At 40.8% G+C, this 19,277-nt stretch overlaps 1 protein-coding gene across 1 annotated transcript in view; it reads right to left on the bottom strand.

The window, feature by feature from the left end:
• The window catches only part of LOC137375960 (folliculin-interacting protein 1-like), a 132,620-nt gene that overhangs the window by 75,491 nt on the left and 37,852 nt on the right, over positions 1-19,277 (bottom strand).

Raw genomic sequence — 19,277 nt, forward strand, 5'->3', positions numbered from 1 at the left:
CCAGGACACAGGGGATAACTCCCCTGCTCTTAATTGAAATAGTGGCATGAGACATTTTACATCCACCTGAGGGGGCAGAAGGAGCACCAGTTGAACGTTGTATTCGATAGAATCCACATCTGACAGTGTAGCATTCCCTCAGTACTTGATTTTTGTGCTCAAGTCCTGCAGTGGGACATGAACCCAGGTGACTCAGATGTGAGAGCACTACCAATTGAGCCAGGCTGAAATAGAGAGACAAACTACCTTCAGTAATTTACTTCCCTCAACCTCCAATCCATTATTTCCCGAGAGGACAGTTTTGCCACCTGTTCATAAGTTTTTACCAACACGCTTTCCATTGCTATGAACTGCATGAGTACTGTTGCTTGGCCAATCCTTTCAATTTTCTCCACGTTTCTTCAGCGATAGCAAAGAATTTTTTTTGCTCTAGCCATAGTCCCAAAGGACGATAGGCATAACTCCCCATTAGAGAGACATAGTTGGTGATGTATAGCTTGAGCGTCATCAGAACATTTAAGTGGTCTCTCATCAGTGTGAACAAGCTGGTGACTCAGCAGGTGGGATGACTGAGTGAATCCCTTCCCACACTCAGAGCAGGTGAACGGTCTCTCACCAGTGTGAGTGCGTTGGTGTATCTGTAGATCCCTTTTCCTTTTAAAGCTCGTCACAGTCAGAACATTCAAGCGTGGGGCAAGGCGAGGAGGCAGGCCTCCATGAACTACCATAGCCGGTACAGGGATTGAACCTGTGCTGTTGGCATCTTTCTGCATTTCACACTAGCCGTCTAGCCAACAGAGCTAACTGATCCCCTAGGAAAGAATTAGTGAGGGATTAAATCACCTTTCTTGGGCAACACTCTGTAATAGAAAATGAAAATCAGATGATGGGGAAAATCACAAGAGTGGCCTTTTAACTGGTGCACTGCTTCCTGCCTCCTGTTGGCAAAAAAAGCCTTTAGGATGTAGCTAAGAGAACATCTTCAATAACTACTGAACCAAAGTTTTAACTTAGTTATATTTACATTGTCTTCACCAGAAAACAATAAGCTGTGCCCAGAGTATAAGTGACTGTACTATAACATTCTCATAGCTATAAGGCATGGTATTTTTCAGTAAAATATCAAATTGTTTACCAAATAGGATTGATACAAGTCAGGCACAACTTTGCAACTCCTATACTTTTTCACTCAAATGTATTAGAAACTGCTCTTAAAAAAAGCTTTAAGAAGTTTTATAAGATGAACCAAATGTGTATTATTAGATATTACTTTTAAATAGATTTTCAAAAACTGCCATAACTTATATTTATATAGCACCTTTAACATAAACCATCTCAAGGTGCTTCACAGGAGCAATATAAAGCAAAATCAGACATCAAGCCAGACAAGCAGCTATTAGGGCAGATGGCCAAAAGCTTGGTCAAAGAGGTAGGTTTTAAGGAGTGTCTTAAAGGAAGAGAGAGATAGAGATTTCGGGTGAACCTTAGGACCTAGGCAGCTGACGACATCGCCACCAATGGTGGAGTGATTAAAATCAGGACTTCTCTTGGGGACAGAATGAGATGAGCTCAGATATCTTGGAGGGTTATGGGGCTGGAGAAGGGGCGAGGGGCCACGGAGGGATTTGAAAACAAGGATGAGAATTTTAAAAATCAAGGCTTTATTTGATCAGGAATCGATGTAGATCGGCAAGCAGAGCGGCGACTGGGAAACTGGACTTAATGTGAGGATACGGGCAGCAGGGTTTTCGATGACCTCAATTTTACGGAGAGTAGAATGCGAGAGGCCAACAAGGATTGCCTCAAATCTAGAGGTAACAAAGGCATGGATGAGGGTTTCAGCAGATGAGTTGAGTTAAGGCAGGGTGAAATTGTGCAATGTTACGGAGGTGGAAATAGATGGTCTTAGGTGATGGCTCGGTTATGAGGTCAGAAGCTTATCTCGGGGTCAAATATGGCACCAACTTGTGAACAATCTGATTCAGCCTTAGACAGTTGCCAGGGAGAGTTGGCTGCCAGGGAATGGAGTTTGGAGCAGGGGCCGAAGACAATGACTTCAGTCTTCCCAATATTTAATTGGAGGAAATTTCTGCTCATCCAGTACTAGATATCAGACCAGCAGTCTGATAATTTAACAAAAGCGGAGGAGTCAAGAAAAAAGTGGTGAGCTAGAGCCAGGTGTTGTCAGCGTACATATGAAAATAAGGTTCATAATATGAAGGGGTGGGAGGACAGAAAAAGTAAATTAATAAATTCAGAATTCTTGAGCTCAAAAGCTGAATCAAAACTGTACAGATGGATGTTTGGGATCAAATCACTTTTCAGCTCTATTGATCCAGTTTTTGCCTGGCTAAGCAAGTCTAAGCTCAAACTAGTTTTGCTTTAAAGGGGACAAGAGGAGAAAAAGGAAGAAAGTGAAAAAGAGGAAGAAAGCAATAGAATTAATGAGTAATTTCTTCAATCACATGATATACAAACTGCCGATAGCATGATTATTTAATAGCTAAAAATTCAATCAAGTTGAACATGAAATTTTCACTTCATGCACCTTGTGTATTTACAGATCAGGTTTAGGCAGTGTGCATGTTCATGCTGTACTTAATACATTGATGCTTTAGTGTATTGGATTAACTGCGTTGGGAAGCATGTACTTGTAGGAGTGGAAATGTATAAAGGGGGATGGGGAGGTGTTAAAGATTGTTGGCTATGGTTCAGTGGCGAGGTCAAACATCTTGGGCCAAGTTATTTCTTTGTTCTGGTTCAAGGGCATTGGAGCATCCGCGCAGATGATCAGTCCAAACTGGATAAGGAGGCATTTCCTGAGTTACAATTGGTGGCTGCATATAATTATTGTGGGAATAAACGTACTTCACCATTGCAAAAAGTTACATCTTTGTGCGAACAGTACATGTACAAGTTTTGACATAAGTGTCCAACAATCATGGAGCTGGGTCTAAAGAGATGGGCAGGGGAGATATGAACGACTTGGATGGTAGGTTTTTTTGTGGACCCTAAACTGATATCTGGAAAAATTGCAAGCTGGGCCAAATCAAAAAATCAATGCAGAAGTGTATCCACTTAGTCAAGGGATCACCTATATTCCTCTAGTACAGGGGCAGAATTTATGAAGTATAGCGTTTTTTAGTGGAAGATTTTGAATTGGCCTTCTTACATTCTGCTGCACATGGCTGCTTCTACTTTTCTCCCATTCCCCTTTCATTATGTAGCAGCTTAGGCCTTATTCCCAAACTTGCTTAACATATTCTTATACTATCTGTTGCCATGGTGGGAAACAAGGCGTACAGAATAGAAAGGTAGGAAAATACTAGCATGTGCTGAGAAGCATCATTTTGAGCAGAATTTATAGAGTATTGCTGGGTCCTTAATGTAGTCCAGTATTTGATTTGGAGAAAGAATACATTGAACTGCAGTTACGGACAGATGGTGAGGGGCGTGGGTGGTTCCCACTGTTTACCTTCCAAGTGACCGTAATTGTGTTTTGTTTAAAATGATAAGTTAGCCCTCGAGTGTTTTTAGGGTCAAATAAACAGACAAATGACAGTTTTGTGTCGGTTTAAAGCACAAGATTAATTATTTATTGCATATTCAATCTACAAAATGTTCGCAACACCACTCTCAGACTCATTCACTTTCACATGCACTCTCAAGTGAAAATAGATAGAGAGGAAAAGGGTAAGAGTCCAAGGTGTGATAGGTGTTTGTGGTTTACAGTAAACCTGTTGAATCTAATTAGGACAGTCTCTTTTAAAAGGTCCAGACCTGGGTGTTTGTAGTCTTCCAACTTGTTGAGGTGTTGCAAATTTCTGGTGGTTATGATTTCAGACTGGAGATGGTGGTCATGGTCACTCTCAGTTCTCTGCTGCAGTAAGTTTAACTGTAGAATTAGTGGCAGGGCTTCTTCTAGTTTAGGCTGGATCTTTTCACAGCCCCTGGCTGGTCTGCTTGCTGCGATCTCTCCCTCTCTCCCCAGAGGGTTGCCTTTTAAAGGTAAAAATTCTTCACATTAACATTCCTGTTATTTGACATATGGCTGTCGCCCCTCGTGTGACCACACAATGGACCAGGATGTGGAATCCATGGCTATCTATGGAGGTCTGGATAGGTATTATTCTATCATGTGGCTACTGCACACCTTCTTTGTCTCAGAAGAAAACGATTCAATTCCGGAATGTGTCATGATGGTTTCAGGATGGGTGTAGTCAACACCTCTTAGTCTGGAATGTATCCTTTTGTCCTTTCAAGCCAGTGAAGCAGTTTTTGAAAACACAGCCCAGGTCATCTGACCTTCGGCGACCATCTCTGCAGCACATTGTTCACTTTTTAGAAATTGAATTTTCGTTTTTTCTTTAAGAAAAGTCCACATTGAATAAAGTTCGTATCTTAAAAGTTAGGATTGTGATATGTCTTGACTGGACATGACACTGCGTATGGTAGAACTAAACCAGCTAGTACAGGGAGGAGCTGGCTCACAGTGCCTATGCCCTTCTCATGTCAAGTTATGAATTCACATTAACTGGGATCTCTCCTTGTTGCCAAAAGAGAGAGAAAGCCAACATCTCCAAAGCATACACATAGTCAAGCTGTTCTGGGGGGAGGGGGAAAAAAAGAGAGGGCTAGGAAGATCAGCATCACAATAATTACTTCCAAAAGGTCATTTTGTCCCCTTTAATACTACTGCACTAAAATTCTAGGCAGTAATATATTTTCTTCCCAAATAGAACCCCCCACCACAGCGATGCTAAAAGAATGTTGGAAGCAAACATCAAACATATTTCAGCAGCCTTTTACTACAGTTAACATGCATTCATAAAAAAATTAATAGATTTGCAAGGCACCTGCTTATTTGCATTTGCTACCCCACCATTTTGACTATACTAGTATTTTAAGTAGCAATCTCCGCTGTTCTGATGAATTATTCATTGAGGAGCTGCGCTTTAATTAAATCAACAGTTCAGCAAATAATATGGGCATGGGAAGGCAAGGAAAAATTGTTTAAAAGTGAATTTGGGGTGTGGCACCCTGAACAAGTTTGCTTTTCAACTACCGCATATAACTGCCAGCAAACATAATTGCATGAAGCATTTTGAAACATTCCAGTGATATGATCGAAGTGCTTGGTTAATGGTACATTATCAGGCATTGTTTATAAAAATGTGCATTTTTTGTAGAAACAAATACTCATTTTAGCAGTATATTTCTTAGCTATGGACTGTAACAGATGCAGAGGTTACATGCTCAGCTCAGAAAAGTTGAGGGGAATAAACAAGCATATTGTATTCAACTAATTCTGTAGATGTTGGCATAAACACAAAGCTCAAGATTCATGTAGCACAGAGCACCACTTTCATCTTTAACATTTATAGCTTTCCTGCCCACTCATCGGCTTTATCCATTACAATTTTCCATACAGAACCAACTGCAGCATCCATTGCTTCTCAGAGATAAAAATTGGGCAGAGAGAATTCGGACAGTTTGTTTCTCCTCTCTCTTCCATTATTCCAGAGCCAGAGTTGACAATCAAGAGCGATGGGAGAAAGTTTTCTCTTGCATCTTGCTGTAAGTGCCCTACACCAAATGAGTTTGGGCAGTCTGAATTCAACAGCTAGTGCACTTAGATGAACAGCACAAACAATTCAGCACAAACTATTGGCCAAAGGCACCATTAAGATGGCTCATAAAGGAAGGAGGAAAATGTCACACCGAAACAGGCACTCTTCTTGGATTGGGGTGGAACAGAGGGAGTTTTATGCTGCTTTTATATTACAGAAATGCCTCGAAATAATTTTGAAATGCTAGTTTTAGATTTAGATTGTGGGATGGTTTCTACATAGGCTGGATTCACTAGCACATATATGGAGCACTTCACTGGCCAAGATTTCTCTTGCTTGACTGGCATGTCACTATGGATATAGATTGCCACTGGAAGCCAAGATGTCAGAAGCACAGGTCAAAACATCTCATTTGGTTTGTGCTACCCCACCTCTAGCGGTACCACATTTAGTTTGTTAACAACTTTAGGGCTATGTAGGGACAAAACAAAGGCACTATTTGTCAGTCTTTGAATTTACGATAGATAGTAGTGCCTGACTCTGGTTGCCAGAAGTGGAAACAGTCTATTTACCACCATCGATGTCCCTCATTTTGATAAGCATAAAGATGCATACATGAAGTATTTCAGTTCCAGCATGATCAGATTAGACATGGCCAACCAAGTTCTATTATAACCACCCTTCAATATGTAAACTGGCAGGTAAATGACATAAAACCTACAACTGAATTTAAAAACCTGAGAACCAGCCCATGAGAATTAGCTGATGATGAAAGCAGAAATGCAGTGTTTGCTATGCACAACTCCCAGTACCATTAATCCTCTCAGGACCCTTCTCCAAAAGAGCTTAGCTTTGTCAACCTCATAAAATACCTATTTGGCCTTCGCTTTTTTAAAAAAAAAACTTTTCCCCAAATACCTGCAAAATCCTATGCAGGTCTGAAAACAAATCTTTCGCGAACCAGCAGCATTTCTCATTTGCTGTAGGAATATAGAGTAAAACACAATTTCAGTGAATCAAACACAAAAAAGCAACATCGACTGTTGGTTATTCAGCTTAAAGTTTCAATCTCCTACCCCCTTTCCAAAATGGAAAGATTTCCATGGAATATTTCCAAAGTGTAGGTTCAGTACAACAGAAAAAGCATTCGTAAACAATTTTAGCTACTGCTCCCAAGAAGAAAATATTTCCATAAGAAGCTCTAGCAAAACAATGTGAGAACATTGAATACACAAGTTCTGAATTAACAATTATTTGAAAAATAAATTACCTGGGTAACATTGTCCTGTTGGCAAGCTCGGCAATGTAATCCACAGAAAGGTTTCTTTGCTTGCTAACCCTTCCTAATAATAGCACTGTATTAGGTTCATCCTGAAGCACAAGGCTGTCAGGTGACATGCACAGAGATACGAACAGCAGCACTCTGTCAAAGGTAATTCCATGCTCAACCGCATAAACTGCACAGGAGCATACAATTGTGTAGATTTTCAGAGTCTTAGTTACAGCAGATATCGTTTAGTTTAATCCCTTCATGAACTAGAAAGCATTACTTGTTTTCTGATTAGAACTCCTCATAATGCTTACAGCAGTGGACTCGAGTTCCTAAACAGGCAGGCAGTCAGTTATTAGCAGAAGCAGCAAAGCGCACCTCCCCCAGCTCTCTCAACTTTTCCCCTTCTCCCCAGCACATTCCTTGATGCATCAGGATGCCTTTAATCTACAGTAGTGACAGCCAGCCTCTGTTGACTCAAATATGGGCATGAAAAGCATCATGTGACTTGACTCGGTATACCACCTGGGTCTACACAGAAGCCTGCCAACCAATCCCTGCATTAGCAAGCTCCCTAGAGCCTGCACTCTTCCAATCAAACCCTCTACTTTCCATCATTTCACTCAGTAACAAAAACCCTGTACATTCACTCAGCTGAACACAACAGCACTTGTTCAATGTCCTTTGTCCAACACAATACAATAAATAAGATGCAGTTTACCAAACAATCCTATGCAATACTGGCTGGTACTGAGTTTTTTTTTTCTTTCACAACAAACCATAAAAACAAACTATACTTCAAGTTTTGACTAATACTATTAGATTTTCTTTTTGTCAAATTAACTGGTATTGGGACAATGTTACTAAAGTCCTAGCAGTCAATCCATTCAGGACATGATTTATTTCATACTCATTGAGTAGGTAAGAAACAGAAGAGCTTCCTTTCCCCAATTAAAATTTTCTTCCTTCCTACAGACAAACCCATTAAATGGCACAAGTTGTCCTCTAAGAATGGCAATGACATAGTAAATAAGCAAACTGACAGCAAATATGCATGCAGCTAGAATGCACAGCACTTAAAAAATGGGAAACACACTCTATGGTCTATATTAGAACAAACTAGGTCATTGTGATTTTTTTTGCTGCACAGCTCTTTAATTAAGCAATTTCAGTTAAAGAAGTAGTGTCGCTACAATGGAGAGTTACACAGGTAGGCTTGGATTTTGGAATACCTCAGCTCCAACGACATTAGAGCAAATGCATTGCCAGTTGTTTGAAAAACTCACTATGATGATGAAAATAAGTTGCAGTGATCACAATACATAATTGATGACACAGTAGTGTTAACATGCAGTCAATGTCAGTGCGTATACTATATTATATTGACTTAGAAATAGAGTGGTGTTGCAAGACTTTTCCATGCTGGATACCATAGTCACTTCAGTACATCTGCTTCAACTGCATGGACAACCTCAAGGAGGTTTAATTACTTGTATTAGGATGGGCTGTGATGCATCTGATCTTTCAACAAGTTGCAGTTACTGTACTAAAACATTCAAAATACTTTACAGGTGCATTAACAAAATTTGACACCGAGCCACATTAGGAGGTATCAAGACAGATGACTAAAAGCTTGGTCAAAGAGGTAGATTTTAAGGAACGTCTTAAAGGACGAGAGAAGGTTACACTGAGGGAAAAACCCAGATCATATTATGAGAAAATCTCGACAGTTTAATTTGCTTTTTTGGGGTGAGTTAGTTGCTATATTTCTGCTCCTCACATTCAAAAGTTGCAGCCATTCCCTTCTATCCTTCCAAAATAAATACATCTGTTCCTCCTCCGGACCCTATATCTTGTGTGTAGAGGGAGCAACCTGCCAAGCATGCTGCTTTTGGGTAGCCACTAAGAAACAAGTTCAAAAAACAATCTGGTGCAGATTACCCATCTCAATTTCAGTCTCCCATCCAGCAAAGTGACACAGCATTGGGATTCAAACAAGTTACTCATGCATTGGGAAACGTGGGAGTCAACCTCTTAGCTACCAGTTTGCTCATTGCTTTAATTTTCTACTCCACTTTTAAATTAAGTAAGTTGATTCCTCTTATGTTGCCCAAGATCATTCGCCAACAACTGGTAAAACATATGACTTGGATTTCTGCACTCAAGGCAAGAAATATCAGTGATCAGCAAAGGAATAACTTCTCACTTTTGATGCCTGGAATGAGCCTTAAAGTACTTTTACCCAAGCCAGATGAAACAGCAAGCTCTCTACTGTGCTGAGAGAGTTTGTTTTTTCACCCCAGTTTTTGAAAAGATCCACCACTGAATTTGTGTAGAACTTCTTTTTTCACACCAGACATTTTTTTGATCTTTGCAAATGTAATTGTTAAGTTTGCGCTTAGTTCTGGTCAGTTCTCTGCTATGGACTATATCAGGCCTGTCTCAGACTAATTTCATCAGAAATGTTCTTTCTTCTCCCCTCTAATGCTATCAATTACTTTAAATCCTTGACCCTGGCTTTGGACCTCCCCCTGCTAAGGTAAATAGGTCACCCCTATTTATTCCATTTAGGCCCCTCAAATAAGTCACCCCTCCGCCTCCTCTATTCCAAGGAAAACAACCCCAGCCTATCCAATCTTTCTTCTTTGCTAAAATTTTCCAGTCTTGCCAACATCCTTGTAAATCTCCTCTGTACTCTATCCAGTGCAATCACATCTTTTCTGTAATGCAATTTCCAGAACTGCACGCAGTACACAAGCTGTGGTCCAACTAGTGTTGTATACAGTTCTAGCATAACCTCCCTGCTCTTATATTCTATGCCTCAGTTAATAAAGGAACACATGCATATGCCTTTTTAACCACCTTAACGACCTGTTCTGCTACCTTTAAGGATTTCAGTGTTGATAAAATATATCAAGCTTTTCCATCCCATCAGGGCAGTTTCCATAAGTCATTATTCAAGCAGTATTAAAAAGCAATCCTGACAGAATACCTCTACTCTTTCATTAATGCCAACCTGCAGACAAGACACTCAAATAAAACAGGTTAACCAGGGCCAACCTTTCCTTTTTTCTCTCAAAATAAGGCAACTCACCAAGTTAAAATTCCTAAGTAACTAAATCCTGAATGACTTGACTGTTGAAACTAATGAAATACAGCCAAGCTAAGTGGTATTTTAGTGAGGCTGGAGGACATTCAAACTGTCGCGGATATCACAGAATTGTCACATCGTGTCTGCGCTGGCAGTCTGAAGGAGCAATTTACCTAGTGCTACTCCACCTTCTCCCTGTAGCCTTGTACATTCTTGTTCTCTATCCTTCCACCAATGGGAACAGTTTTTCTGTATCTACTCTGTCCAGACCCCTCATGATTTTGAAAACTTCTATCAAATCTCCTCTCAACCTTCTCTTCTCCAAAGAAAACAGTCTCAACTTTTCCAATCTATCTACATAACTGAATTTCCTCATCCCTGGAACCATTTTCATGAATCTTTTCAGTACTCTTGCTAATGCCTTCATATCTTTCCTAAAGCATGGTGTCCAGAACTGGACACAAAATATTCCAATTGAGGCCAAACCAGTGTTTTATCCAATAAAAGCAAAATACTGCGGATGCTAGAAATCTGAAATAAAAACAAGAAACGCTGGAAATACTCAGCAGGTCTGGCAGCATCAATGGACAGAGAAGCAGAGTTAACGTTTCAGGTCAGTGATCCTTCTTCAGAACTTCAGTTCTCAGTTCTGAAGACGGGTCACTGACCTGAAACGTTAACTCTGCTTCTCTCTCCACAGATGCTGCCAGACCTGCTGAGTATTTCCAGCGTTTCTTGTTTTTGTTTTAGTGTTTTATACAAGTTTAATATAACTTCCTTGTTTTTGTACTCTATGCCCCTATTAATAAAACCTAGGATACTGAATTCTTTATTAACTGCGCTCTCAACTTGTTCTTCCACCTTTCAATGTTTTATGCACATATTAAATACAGTCGCTCATCAATGCCATCAGATCAGACATTTGTTTTAAAAATACACATACCTGTTTTTAAGAGCATATTTTTGGCAGAGTGCACAGAATGTTTGGCTATGTGTACACTGATTTAACAAATATTAAAAAACCAAAATCCACCTGGAGATTTTGCAGTATGTTTAAAATAATTTGCACGCATTGCAACTTATGTTAGATTGCAGTAAGGCACTTCCCCATACAGAAAGCTTTTAAGAGCATTCCAAACAGTGTTGTAATTAAGGTGTGTTGTGTCTATCCACCTCATGTGACTCAACGCATATGATGTGACTCAATGTCACAAGACAGAGACCAGCTGTGGGAAAAAAAACAAGGATACAAGTCCTGACCTTTTGATTACGATAAAAGTGTATATGTTTATGGCCCAGGTGATGTATTCTTCCTCTAGTCTCCTTTGGACCGCCCTTTGACATGATACATATTGCAACAGTTTACAAAGGTTCTAAAACAAAACAGGCAAATTGGCAGGATACAGAATATATTTTGCAAATGCTTTACTCATTTTCTGCTAAGGTATGTACTCACCTTTAACTGAGAAGGTAATAAAAAACTACTTCGTATCTCCTGGGGAGCCTGAATGGAGATCATGAACTAGTGTGTACAAATCATATGGCACAACACACTTATCCACGTTACTCTGACCAGCTCCTATTTACAGATTACTGAAAGGGGGTTGGGGGGGAGGCGGTGGGAGGGGGGGGGGGGGGGAAGAAAGCAGTGAGGACGGGGAAAGCAAGAGCAGAAAGTATTGGATACAGTGCAACACCCAAAGGTGAACACTTCCAAAGTGTCTGATCTAATTGGCAGGTTGGTGAACTGCCATTTGAGTAATCTACTCCATCATAGGACATCCACCCACACACAGTATTCATGGTTGTCAGCAGAGATACACTGCATAATTCCCCACCTTTGCTGTGCAGAGCCTATATTCTGCCTCAAGGCAAAAAATACTTGATTGAAACATTAGTCTGGACACAGCTGTGTACCTTTTAGGTACCAGTTTCAAAGTGATACTGAGGGAAAGCTAGGAGCAGGACAGCTTTCCTTGCAATTGGGGTTGTTGTGTGGCATAACAGGCCCACGAAAGGAGAGGATACATGTAAATATGTTGGAAGCAGTTCAGAGAAGGTTTACTAGACTAATAGCTGGAGTGGGCAGGCGAGGCTTGTATCTGCTGGAGTTTAGAAGAGTAAGAGGAAACTTGATTGAAACATACAAGATCCTGAGGGTGGATGTGGAAAGGATGTTTCCTCTTGTGGGAAAGTAGAGAACTAGGGGTCACTGTTTGAACAGTGACTGTTTAAAAATAAGGGGTCGTCCATTTAAGACAGAGATGAGGAGACACTTTTTTTCTGAGGGTCGTGAGTCTATGGAACTCTCCCTCAAAAGACAGTGGAAGCAGAGTCTTTGAATATTTTTAAGGCAGAGGTAGATAGATTCTTGATAAGCAAGGGGGTGAAAGGTTATTGGGGGTAGGCGGGAATGTGGAGTTGAGGTTACAATCAGATCAGCCATGATCTTGTTGAATGTCATAGCGGGCTCGAGGGCCGAGTGGCCTAATCCTGATCCTAATTCGTATGTTTGTTCTTTAAAAAATACATTATATTTTTAAACACCCAATTTAGTACTTGAAAAGTGGCTGTGAAATTTTTTTTTGGTAAGGGTAAAACACAGTCTCTTCTTCTCTCTCCAAGGTTCAGGTGCCTTCTGCATCTTAAAGAGTCATTTACTCCAAACCCGGACACTGCCTGTATCACTCTTGGCCAGCAGGAGACATGAATGTCATTTGTAAAAACCACATATTTTCTTTAAGTGCCACCTTGGGTCCCTTGAAGTGACTGGCCTCTGCTCCTCGACTGAGATTGGGAACCCAGCAGGACAGAGGTAATTGCTCCATAACTCCATACGTTGTGCCACAACACCTATGACCAAAAATACTTGTTGCACTGAGTTTGTAAGTATTGGTTTAAACTGTTACCATCTAGCAAAAAAGCATAGTGGAAGTTGTTTGGTTTCTGAGCTCAACAGTATTCGTCCCAAGTGGACCATTTTGAATTCTTAACCAAACACGCTCATTATCAGTTCGACCTAAAATAACATTGTAGCTCTTGCAACATATGACCCTGTCCTGCACTTTTTATTGCTTCCTGGGATGTGAGCATTGGTGGCAAGGCCAGCATTTATTACCTATCCCTATTTGCCCTCGAGAAGGACCTTTTTGAACCGCTACATTCCATGCGTTGTAGGTACACCCACAGTGCTGTTAGGAAGGGAGTTCCAGATTTTTGACCCAGCAACAGTGAAGGAATGGCGATACAGTTCCAAGTCAGGATGGTGTGTGGCTTGGATGGGAACTTGCAGATGGTGGCATTCCCATGTGTCTGCTGCCCTTGACCTTCTAGGTAATAGAGGTCGTGGATTTAGAAGGACCCATCGAAGGAGCCTTGGCGAGTTGCTGTAGTGCATTTTGTAGATGATACATTCTGGATAGTGTCGAGCTTCTTGAGTGTTGTTGAAATTGCACTCATCCAGGCAAGTGCAGAGTACTACATCACGCTCCTGACTTGTGTCTTGTAGATGGTGGACAGGCTTTGGGGAGTCAAAAGGTGAGTTACTTGCTGCCGAATTCCTAGCCTCTGACTTGCTCTCGTAGCCACAGTATTTGTGTGGCCAGTCCAGTAAAGATTCTGGTCAATTGTAACCCACAAATGTTGATAGTGGGGCATTCAGCAATGGCGATGCCATTAAATGTTAAAGGCAGAATGATAAATTCTCTCTTGTTGCAGGTGGTCATTGCCTGGCACTTTGGTGGCCCGAATATTACCTGAGCCTAAATGTTATCCAGCTCTTACTGCATGTGGGCACGGACTGCTTCACTATCGGGGGAGTTACAAATGGTGCTGAGCACTCTGCAATCAGCGAAATCCCCACTTCTGACCTTATGATGGAGGGAACGTCATTGATGAAGCAGCTGAAGATGATTGGGCCTAGGACACTACCCTGTATGTCCTGGGACTGAGATGATTGACCTCCAACAATCATAACCATCTTACTTTGTGCTAGGTATGACTCCAACCAAGAGAGTTTTCCCCGATTCCCATTGACTTCAATTTTGCTAGGGCTCCTTGATGACATACTCCGTCAAATGCTGCCTAGACTTCAAGGACAGTCATTCTCAACTCAGCTCTGCAGTTTAGCTCTTTTGTTGAGTTTGGACCAAGGCTGTAGTGGGGTCTGGAGCCCAGGGGCCCTGGCGGGATCCAAACTGAGCATCGCTGAGCGGGTTATTGCAGATTAAGTGCTGCTGGATAGCGCTGCCAATGACATCTTCCATCACTTTGCTGATGATTGAGAGTAGACTGATGGAGCGGGAATTGGCTAGACTGGATTTGTCTGATTTTTTGTGGACAGGATATACCAGGGCAATTTTCCACATTGTCGGGTAGATGCCAGTGTTGTAGCTGTATTGGAACAACTTGGCTACGGGCACGACTACTTCTGGAGCACAAGTCTACAGTACTACAGCTAGGATGTTACTACAGCTTTTTCTCTATCCAGTGCCTTCAACATTTCTTGCTATCACGTTCAGTGATTCAAACTGACTGAAGACTGGCATCTATGATGCTGGGGAACTCAGGAAGAGGCTGAGGCTAATCATCCACTCAGCACTTCTGGTCGAAGACAGTTGTGAACATTTCTGCCTCGACACCCGCACCCACCCCCCACCTGCAACCCATGGCGTCGAGGGGGTGGTAAAATTCAGCCCATTCTCTTCCAATGGTCAACACACTAAATGATTACTTCTTGGAAGCATTCACCGAGAAAGCAGTGATAATAGGCCACCCATCATAAACTGGTTCCACAACTAAACTTAATGGCTGTGACATTCCTTCCATGGAGGTCTTAGATAAATTTCGAACCAATTTCATAATAAATCAATAAATCTCATACACGGCTACGGGCCAAGTGCTGGAAAATGGGATTAGAATAGTTAGGTGCTTGATGGCCAGCACAGACACGATGGGCCTGTTTCTGTGCTGTATAACTCCATGACTTTTGAACTGATATGCTGGGCTCCCCCATCATTGAGGATGGTAATGTTTGTCCAACCTTCTCCTGTTAGTTGTTTAATTGTCCTCCACCATTCAAGACTGGATGTGGCAGGACTGCAGAGTTTTGATCTGATCTATTTGTGGAATTGCTTTGCCCTGTCTATTGCATGCTGCTTTTGCTGTTTAGCATGCTTGTAGTCCTATGTTGTAATTTCACTAGGTTGGCACCTCATTTTTAGGTTTCCCCTACCAACTGAAAACATACCACAAAAACATATCTTGCATAGTACAGCATTTGCATTCAACTCCATGGTGGAGGTGGAAAGAAATGAAAGAGGCGAGTAAATAAATAAAACCAATGAAGTACAAGGGTTGTGTAAATCTAACAAGCAATGCTCTTTTATTTTGCAGTTTTCATTTTTTTTCTATACCCCATTTATCCTACAAAAGGCTCAAGCAGCTCTGAATTCAGCCACGCAGTACAAACCATTTTGGTCCAGAAAAATACATAATCAATGCAGCTAGATCTGATTTGGGAGTAGCTATACACAGTTTAGCTCCCAGTCCAGAGTTCTGGGACAATCCATTGAGTTCAGTTTAAAAAAAAACTACAGATCAATTTAAGTAACCTAAATTACAAAATCTACTTTTAATGTAGACAGAACAGACAGGAACTATTTTGGTAACACGAGCTTACATAAGCATAGAGCAGCTCCAGTGGCCCCCACATCGGAGATGGAAGGTGAGGAAGTGGTTGAGCAAATCAACCATCCCTCAAGCATTGTGGTGAACGAAGTGCCCCATAACTTTTTTTTTTTGACTCCTGTCAAACGTTGGCCCAAATTACCTGTTTGTATAACTTTGTAGAAGTGAATCACTAAATATTCCTATTGAGAAGCAGACAGCAATGACTTGGATTTTGCACCAGTATAATGAGCCTCGTTACCACCACCAAACAATGTGTTCAAGTATTAGGCTGTAACATTAAACATGTAACTCAGTTTCAAATTCATTTTTATTCTCACCTGACTGAATTGAGAGACTATATGAACCATTGCTTTTGAAAAACTATTGGCGACAGCATGTGTGTAAGAAGTCTCCATTAGCTGCATCATCTGCCAGCATGAAGACTCTTTTAGGTACTACATTCTTGCCAGCATAGTCTGGATAAAATTATCTGTGGAGGCCTTGAAGTTTTGCTGGGCAAATGATACACAGTGATATAAATAAACACGGATGTATATGAATGCTTTTATCTGCTATTTTGAAACATGCACAAAATCTTTTTATTTTAGATAGGTTAATACAGTTAAAATGATAGACAGAAGGTATTTCCCATTAATATAGTAAATATACCTGAAGGCTGTGGTATTTTAAGTTAACCACACCCCTACATTGTTTGATGATGAATAGACCTTCAAGAAACAATGGTGCTAATTTTCTTCCTCCCCTCTGCTGATACACTTGAACCTGTTCCCTTTTGCAAGTTTAGTTAATTTGTATGTAGGGGTCACGTGCTGGATGAGAATAGCACCTTGGATTTGGCACATGCTCAACATGACTCTGGGTGCTGAAAAAGCCTACAGCTGCTTGAAGGGTACCCGTGAAGTTGCTGTGTAGACTTTCCAGCATCTCCTTTGCCCAGTACTTTCTTCAACAGAAGGACAACCTTCTGCTAACCCCTACCATAACAGTGGCCATTTCCACAAAACCAAAACATGAGCAGCTTCATTGAAGGTAGAGGATAAGTAAACAAGGTCAAATATTCAATGCATGCTTCTGTTTTTGGGATGAATGGAATAGGAGGCAGAGATTGTGCTACCGGAGGAGGTGCTGCATTCATAACCTCATTCAAGGAAGAGACTGACACTGTCAAAATCCTGCAACTAACTACCAAACAGTATTGTCAAAGTGTATCTTGACCATATAGACCGTAGCAGTTCAAGGTGGCGGCACCTTCTGCAGGGAAACTAGGGATGAGCAATAAATGTTGGACTTGTCAGCGACACCCACACCCCGAAGGATGATAGAAAAACACTTCAGGCAATATGCCATATCTCCAAGCCCATGAAGGAATTCAGAAACTATACTCAATTATTTCTGTTTGAACTGCTCACTCTTGAGTTTTTTGTTTTAACAACTAATTCACACATCTGTGTTAGTACACTTGGAATGAAATACAAATAAACCACTCACCACTATTTATGGGCGTCACAGTGGTTAGCACCGCAGCCTCACAGCTCCATCGACCCGGGTTCAATTCTGGGTACTGCCTGTGTGGAGTTTGCAAGTTCTCCCTGTGTCTGCGTGGGTTTTCTCCAGGTGCTCCGGTTTCCTCCCACAAGCCAAAAGACTTGCAGGTTCGTAGGTAAATTGGCCATTATAAAATTGCCCCTAGTATAGGTAGGTGGTAGGGAAATATAGGGACAGGTGGGGATGTGGTAGGAATATGGGATTAGCGTAGGATTAGTATATATGGGTGGTTGATGGTCGGCACAGACTCGGTGGGCCGAAGGGCCTGTTTCAGTGCTGTATCTCTAAACTAAACTAAACACTCAATAATAATATCGGTAAGTTACTGATAACATACAGCAATCATGTAATTTTTTGGTGAATAATTGATTACTTGATAAACTGGCAGCGCTGTCATTACACTGTTAATTCTTTTGCATGAGTATGATCACGTAGCACAAAATATAATGGAATCAGTTAACACAACCTCTCTCTAAAATTAGAACTGTAAATATTACAATACTCAGGATCATTATCAAAACTTAATATGGAGTTTATGGTGGGAAAACAAACTAGTTTCACTCTTGTGCTTTATGATGCCACGTGAAACCCTCAAGGAGGTTACAGCTCAGAAGTCCATAATTTTAATATCAACAGAACAAAAGCAACATTCTGAGATAATAATCACTGTAAACCAGAATGTTGTTCTGTAGTGAGAACTCCTGCATCAGCAAAAAAGTTCATGACATAGAGTGTAATATTCTCTATGTTACAGAATTAATTATAATTACAGCAGCTGTTCAATTCTGCTTCACAGAACAATTTAGTGTCAAGACTAGAAAAAATAGTATCCTTTTCATTTACCTACAGAGGGAACATAACCACTAGCAGGAATTCAGTAGTAGAGACCAGGAAAATACCTTAAGTAGAAGCTCAATATTTACATTTAAATATCTATTACATTGAAACACTGCAAAAGAGAGAGAGAGAGGAGCAGAGCAAGAGATGGAAATATAGTGGCAAATGGAAATGTTCAGTGTGATTTTCCTCATCTAGCAATATGTAGAAATATACAGAATATTCCCACATTGGAAAAATAACCTCTCCCAGCCAGATCTCATTCATAACTCTTGTGATTCGTCTACTTTCTGGCTTGCTGCCTTTCACTTTCTTTTCTCAGGATACCCGAGATTTCCAGACTCAGTCTCTGCAACCCTTAAAATGTAAGGAATTGTTGGTTAATAACCTTTTTCTCTCTTGAAGGTACCAACTTTTGTTGATGTACGGTTACACATAGTGTGTCAGCCCTCTGGTTCTTCAAATGGTCATTTTTCATGCAAGGCTTCATAGCTGAGCCTTATCCTAACCGCACTTTTGCAGTAGGCATCATTTGTTAGTTATTTGGAGTGGGTACTCTGGTTCATTTTTCCACTTCCTAACCTGGGGGTGCAGAACCCAATTCTAGCACCCCTAATTGCTGCTTCAAAACCCAACATTTCATGGGCTCGAGGGTTTGGAGGCATGGAAAACAAAGGTCTTGCTTTATTGGCTCTCTGATGGCAGCTGGAAGCACATTGCTGAAAAAAAGGTGAAAGTGACACTTTCAAGTTGCATATAAATCGACTATAGCAATTAAATCAAACAGATACATAGAATTTTTTTAAAAAGTCAACTTGCATTACCATGATAGCCTAGGAAACCCAAGAGCACCTGATTTGACTACTGAAGGCCAACAGCAAGTAGTTACTGCCACAAACTCAATGCACAGTCATCAGCAGCGAGATAAATATGTTTATCAGATTTGTTAGTTCATTGGGAACTGTTGACAGCTGAAGTATGTGGGTTATAGGACTAGCATTGCAATTATTGAAAGAATCTTTCTTTACATTCAACAAGTCCCATCAACAGACCCATCTGCTGCAGATGGGGAAGAGAAACCTACTCTAATATTTTATACAAAATTGTATTCATGAAGTCCAAGCATCTCTTCGTATTTGTGAAAGCAAGCAATAACACTAAATCGTAAGAGCCCATTTCTGTCTTTTTCCTTATCCTGCATCTCTTCCATTCAATCTATGCTGACATATATTTCAACAGGTGCCAGGGGTATTTGGGTACCTTGAAAGCAAGT

This window comes from Heterodontus francisci, chromosome 12 (assembly GCF_036365525.1).
Source record: "Heterodontus francisci isolate sHetFra1 chromosome 12, sHetFra1.hap1, whole genome shotgun sequence".
Lineage (NCBI taxonomy): Eukaryota > Metazoa > Chordata > Chondrichthyes > Heterodontiformes > Heterodontidae > Heterodontus > Heterodontus francisci.